The following is a 7,418-nucleotide window of genomic DNA, read 5'->3' as shown; positions in this document are numbered from 1 at the left end:
GAAAATATGCTTAAGAAGTTTGGTTTTTATGATTCTGGTTCGTTCAAAACTCCTTTAACTATGGAAAGTAATTTTCAGAAAAATATTGGAGAACCAAGAAATCGAAAGAGATACTCACAGAGTTATTGGATCTCAGAACATATCCGATGAACTCGTACTAGGCCGATATTGCTCTAACAATGGAAAATTGAGCCAAAGCATACTCATAATCCTAGTAAAGAGCACCGGCTTGGAATTGAACGATTACTTCGGTATCTTAAGGGTACTATGCATTATGGACTTCACTATAGTGGAAATCCCTCTGTCTTGGATGGACACTGTGATGCTAATTGGATCTCAGATTCAAGAGAAACACTAGCTACAAGTGGATATGTGTTTATGCTAGGTGGAGGAGCAATCTCATGGAAGTTAGTTAAGCAATCATGTGGAACATCTTCTACAATGGAAGCAGAATTTGTAGCTTTGGAAAAGGCTGGAAGTGAAGCTGAATGGCTTAGAAACATGATTGCAGATATACCTCTATGGCCCAAACCAATGCCACCTATATCGCTGCACTGTGACAGTAAAGCAGCTATAGGAAGAGCCAAGAATCGGGTATATAATGGCAAAAGAAGACACATACGTCTTCGACATAATCTTGTAAGGCAATATATTGATGAAGGAACAATTGCAATTGATTACGTGAAATCAGAGGAGAATTTAGCTGATATGTTCACTAAAGTTATGCCTACAAGAGCTTTTAATAAAGCACTTATGGGAATGGGATCAAGACCTGCGACATAGGTCATGTGACGGACACCCAACCTATGTGAAGAGGTTAAATCCTGAATTAGGTTCAAAGGGTAAGCAACGAAGTCACTAGATGACCTGTTTGTACTACTATACCCATTCTGAATAATTATAGTAAAGTAGTACCACCATATTGTTGATAGGATGAGTAACTGACTCTTAATCAAGCATAGCTCACGAAATGTGGGGGTGTGTCGAATGTGGTGCACACCTAATGCTGACCTAAACAGATATAGAGGGTGAGGCCGCCTTCAGTTGGAAATATTACACAGGTAAAGTTCCTTAAATATCTGTGAGACCAAGATTCGAGACAAGGCCGATAAAAATGTCTATTTTTCTTTATAAAGGGGTTGTTAAGAAGGTCGACCAATTGGATATGAATGGTGATCGAAGTAGCCAGCTACACTGAAGAGGATAGGTTCAAGAAGTCAGACTTCACCGGTACTCTGTAGCGTGCTTTATCAGATCTAGTGTAGATTCAAGTCCGAAAGACATCTACAACGAAGTGTCCTATTGTGTCTAATGTGTTCACTGCTGCTTGAGTCTTCAGCCTTTGTATTTGAAGTTTTAACCATTGTGGGGGATTGTTGTAAATATGTTTAAAAACTTTATATAAATATTTTATTTATTTTAATTGTGTCTTTTATCCATGGTTTTATTTAGTCCCACATCGGGTGGAGAGGATATGATTATATGGTTTTTATATAGTAAGAGCCCAGGTATTATTAATTTACTTGATACCCTATAGTGACCCTGCCATGATTATATATATATATATATATATATATATATATATATATATATATATATATATATATATATATATGACTTGGGACTTGGGACTTGGGACTTGGGTTGTGGGCTTGATCCGGAAGGCCTAGTTTGTCATGGGCCCTATTCTGGAAAGCCCACTACTGGGTGAATACGTGGAGATGCCATTTGAGAGGCACTCTCCTATAAGGAGGTCAGCTGGAGGTACCTTGCTGAAGAGAGTTGAGCTGAAAGGTACCCTCACAGCCTTACCCTTTCACCCACAGCCTTTGGGGCTCTATATAAACTCAATTTCGTGCTCATTCTTGACACACAGAATTCCTCCTCCTCTTTCTCCTTTTTTTTTTTTTTTTTTTTTTTTTTTTGAGAAAAAAAAAAAAAATAAATTGTTTTGTTGTCTTACCCCGCCCGCTAACTCTAAACAACAGGAGAGTGGGGAGGAAGGACAAAAAATAAAGTATGGAAGTGAAAAATCCCCCACAAAAAAAAAAAAATAATAAAGAAAAATTATAATAAAAGTGCGGAAGATGGAAACCATAGATCCAATAAAGAAAGAATGAATCATAAATGAATCGGAATAATAGATATAGTCAGAGTGTCAAACAGATAAGTAAAGTGAGGCAAAAATCCCACTCTACAACCAGCGGAAAAGTAGCTCTAAAAGAATAAACTAGACAAAATCTAATCCCAGTAGCAAGTACATTGGGTAACTAAATTGTTCTCCACTTTATAGACAACATCCTTATAAGTGTAAATCTCATAAATGGCACAAGGACGCATCCACTCAATGGTTGGACTAAGCATCGTACGGAGCATAACCACTCGCGGGATCTTCAGTGTAATTGTGGTAACCGCAATCACCTTCCCCGAGATATGCCTCTTCGCCTTGCGCTTCTTCATAGGGACCGTCATAGTACTCGGTACTGCAGGATAGTCTAACAAACATTGTACAATAAAGGAATGAGTTTCAAAGAAACTCGGTAAGAAGGGCAAAAAAAATCCATAATAACATAAATGACAGGATTCCAGAACAAACATAAATGCAATATGATATGAGACAAACAATGAATGAATGAATCTAACTCTATGTATGCTGGTCTCTATTGGCAGACATGATTTAAGTCATAGCACCGTACTTCTTTAGGAAAGTCCACTCACATCCTCAACCATTTAAGATATCTTGGATTCTCTCACGGATCATTTCACCGGTCTTGAGCAGCCGATTGGTAATGGGTCCTTCATCCCTCGGAACAAACCATGGCGGGGGTTAAGTCAACACACTCTCTCACAACCATTTGGTATAAGTCTTGGCGCATGTCGGGGTAAAACCTAGCCAAATGCAAGTCTTCTACTTAGTTACATCAAGTCGGATCCGGATACGTCCATTCCTCGTCCCCGACGATCCTTTCCGGTATCCTTCACACTAGAGTCCTCATAGTCCCTGACTACGGACTCATCAACCCTATTGGTTATCCACATATGGTAAACGGGAAGCTCTCACGTCCTCTTACGGGTTGGTTACCGGTCTTAAGCGCCCGTGAGCCCAAGTCTAACCATATGCAACCCTACCAATAAATGGCCCCCACAATGTGATTCCTGTCCTCTCACGGGTTGGTTATCGGTCTTGAGCGCCCATGAATCCCCATTGCTACCACGGGTCGTTCGGTCTCAATACCCCTCCGATTAGGGTCTGACATAACAGGACATCCTAGCCAAACACTACTAGACAATCCTAGATATGTCATCCAACGAGTTTAGGAAGGTGTCCAGAGGGCATCTCCGGAAACATCCCATAATATTCCCGTAGTAGTCCAAGGACAGAAATGTCAAAAGGACACCTCTCCTTTCCAAACCATACTTAAGCATACACATGCATCAATTCATATCATCACATATATGGTAACTTCATATATGGAAAGAAATCAATAATTACAATCACTTGTATATAATTGGTAAGTAAATCATACATGAATCAATTTAATATGAATAAGTAATGCTATTGTAATCAAAGTTATGCAACAGTAGTATATCATTGTAAGAATCTAATTTAGGAAACATGTCAATGATATTCAAATATAGAAACTAGATTCATGCTATCTATGTAATTAAGGAAATAACCATCCTTACCTTTTATAACTCGCAAAGGAATCCTAAGAAATCAAGTAAGATCTTGGCAAACTTGAGAAGGAGGTCCTAAACAAGTATATACAACATATTAGGAAAGATCCCTAACAGAAAAGATACCAAAACATCCAACACAGACCAATTAGAGTTCTTTGTACTCATTGGTCGAGTGGATTGGTCGACTGGTCCAGTCGACCAATCAGTCGACCAATGCAGACAGTAGCCTAAAAAAACAGAGACCAGTCGACCAATCCACTCGACCAATGCAGACAGTAGCCTAAAAAAACAGAGTTTTAAGATATGAAATCCGAATTTGGTGGTTCAAAAGGGTACTAATCAAGGGGTAAACTACATCAGTAGTATTCTAACATATAGGGGACTTCAAAACACCAATCAATTCAAGACTTCAAGATCCAAATTAGGAAACAAAAAGTTACCATAATTAGATCAACCATGGATCTTGATGAATTCGAAATAGAAATCAAAGACAAAAACAATAGGAGGATGGATCATTGCTTCAGGTAAAGGTATCATGAAAAACATACTTAAATCTTCAAGGAACAAGGCTTAGAAGCATAAATCTAAATAAGGAAATAAAACCTACCATATATGTAACTACCATGCTTCATGAAGAACACATAGTATGGTAGAAGAGAACAACTAGAAATTGATAGATTATGGATCATGGAAAGAAAACACAAGTAATTAACTACTAACATGATCAATATAGAAGATCCAAAGAGATCAGAATTCAAATCAGAAGTTTAACGAGATTAGATCATGGTTTGATCATGATTCCTTCAAAAGCTTGCAATGATCATGGTTAAGATCATTGTTCTAGCCTCAAATCCTTAGGATGATCATGAGAACATGTTCAGAGATGTTTGCAACAGAGAATGCAGCATCTCTTCTACTGTCTCAACTCAAAAAGGAAAGAAAAACAAAGATGGAGGAGAAGAAGAGAGAGTAGACATACCTTTTGATGCAAAAGGAAGAGTTTCGACGAAGATCCGTCAAGAAAACACCAAGGATGCAAGGGAGATGACTTGCAGAGGTCTTTGGTTCGTTCCAAAGAGTTTGGAGGCAGCAAATACGAAGTGGACTCGAGATTGGACTTAAATAGAGCAAGAAAAACCTAATTGCCAAAGACAGCACTCATTGGTCGAGTGGATTGGTCGATTGGCCCAGTTGACCAATCAGTCGACCAATGCAGACAGCAAGACCAAAACAGGGAATTGAAGGCCCAGATCAAATCCAATCCTAAAGGGGTTTTGCACACATGTCAAGTGACTTACCTAATAGGTAGAAATGTCTTCAAACCAAGATAGAGAGCACTCCAAGTCCATCAACTAATCCGATCTTCATCGAGATTCAGTTTCCATAAATAGAACTTCATCATCAACTTTCATGGATTCAAAGCCAGACACCAAGTCCTCCACTGGGATGGCCCAAAGCTGACTTCTTACTTTACTCCGGGTCATCGGACCTACAAATAACAAGGTTTCCGGGTCAAGGTTAGGGCTGGGTTTTACACCTTGAGTAAACCTTTCTGGGGTGCAACCTTAAAGGTTTGGGCTGACTGATCTTGGGGTGAAGACACTTTTAGAACCCATATTGCACAATTCGGGGTGTCTAAATACCTTAAAGAAAGTACTTTATGTACGTTTCAGCTCTAAAGGAGTACTGTGATTACAACAACAGTTATGGTGTGCGTGCAGATCCCTCAATCGTCAACAACAGGGTTTCCCAACAATCTTTCTCTTTAGGTGAAGACAAGCTTATGTCTATGCTTGCTTGAACCATGCATGCCAAACTTTTCTCTCCTCTCCATCTGCTTTCTCTTCTCTTTTCCGTCCCTCTTTTTCATTCTTTCTCAATCTGATTCATCTTCAATCTGTTTACCTGCCCTATCAATTGTTTTCAAACTGATCCATCTATGGCGTCGATGGTATCATCTATTGGTGTGGTTGTGCTCGTACTCAGTGTCGTGAAATTAGAGTTTTTGTGATGTTGTGAAAAAAGATCGTGGGACACTTTGATGGAGAAGAAAAAGAGTACTGAGGTTCGATGGAGAAGAAGAGATGCGTTTGATCAACAATTCCATTTGGTTTGGTTTGTTCGGTCCAACGACTCGAGTTAGTTCGATTTCTATCTTCTTCCTTTCTTTCTTTTTTCTTCACTCAAGTAGATGAAATCTTCACATGTTTATTTAAATAATCGAAATTAAAATATACCATGCAATGTTGGGCAGCACAAGCCACATTAACTAACTATCGAGGACCCAACATTTTAGTAATATCTATTTTGTATGGTATGACATTAAAACCCATGCACTACCATCGTGGGACTGAGATTTTGAGTCTTGAAGATGTATGTGTTCTCCTGACATTTATCCACCATACATTACGTCTACCTTTGAGTGCTAACACAATAAATCAAAGGTGAGACTCCGAGTGAGTATCAATAGAACCCTTCTAATATGTAGTAAAAGTATGAAAAGAGCACATACTAAACATCTAGATTCTGAAATTTTCACCACTCATGAATGCATCTGTGTATCATTGACATTTTATTTGCTCTTTTGGTGTCTAATGACAGAGCCCAATATTAAAAATCACTCCGTACATGGGAATCACGTACACTTCCTTTCAAGAACGGGCAACATTCATAACACATGGCAAAACAGCTTTGTTGGCAAAGCAGAGCGGTGATCCTGTGTTAGCCACTATCTGTGGTACCATTGCAGCTGACGAGAAGCGACATGAAAAAGGGTATCAACGGATGATGGAGAAGCTATTAGAGGTAGACCCCACAGATGCCATGCCAGCAATTGCTGATACTTTGGGTCCAAACATTACGATGCCGGCCTACTTGATGTTCGATGGTGAAAACTCGAATATCTTCAACCATTTCTCCATTGTAACACAGAAGCTTGGTGTTTACACCATTGCCGATTACTTGGACATATTAGAGTTCTTGATTGGGAGATGGAAGCTGGAGAAGGTTGTGGGTCTCAACGGTGAAGGCTAGAAAGCCCAGGATTTGGTTTGTGGGTTGCCTCGTAAGATTCAAAAACTACAAGAATGGGCTGAAGAAAGAGCCCAAAAGATGAAGCCACAAACCCTACGCTTTAGTTGGATCCTCAACAAAGAAGTCACAGTGTAGTGCTTTTTAAATATTATTACCTAGAAGCGAAGCCACAAACCCTATGCTTTAGCTGGATCTTCAATAAAGAAGTCCCTGTGTAGTGCTTTTTCTATGATTGGGGTACTCAATGGATGTACTTTTTCTATGAAAAATCGTTTCAAAATATTATCTATAAAAGTTGATTGATGAACGAATATTTCATTTGTCAAATGCTCAATTTACAAGTCAAGACAAAACATTGTCTTTTCAAGATTTTCATTTCAACTTTCTTCAAATAATCTAATGCTTTTGAAAACTCTTCAGGAGTTTTGATGATATCAATATATACACTTATTATAACAAAGTTAGATCCATATCATTTAATAAAGGTACAATAATAAATTGGGTCATATATTATTCATTTAGTAAATATCCACTATGGAGATTATACCATATATGTCATGATCATCTCTGAAGTCTTATTAAACAAACTTCATAAGAATTTTTATATGCTTCAGACATTTTGAATATTTCAGAGATTTTCATATAAATTTCATATTCAAGTGAGCCATATAAATAGGCTATAATAATATCCATTAGACGCATGT

At 38.4% G+C, this 7,418-nt stretch overlaps 1 pseudogene; it reads left to right on the top strand.

Moving 5' to 3' along the window:
- The first annotated feature begins 441 nt into the window (after positions 1–441).
- Positions 442–6,849, top strand: LOC148998671 (stearoyl-[acyl-carrier-protein] 9-desaturase 6, chloroplastic pseudogene; annotated as a pseudogene).
- Positions 6,850–7,418: the final 569 nt, after the last annotated feature.

The sequence above is a fragment of the Hakea prostrata genome, unplaced genomic scaffold (genome assembly GCF_041222555.1).
Source record: "Hakea prostrata isolate BN-2017 unplaced genomic scaffold, UWA_Hpros_2 contig_193, whole genome shotgun sequence".
Classification (NCBI taxonomy): domain Eukaryota; kingdom Viridiplantae; phylum Streptophyta; class Magnoliopsida; order Proteales; family Proteaceae; genus Hakea; species Hakea prostrata.
This window is presented reverse-complemented; position numbering and strand designations above follow the sequence as displayed.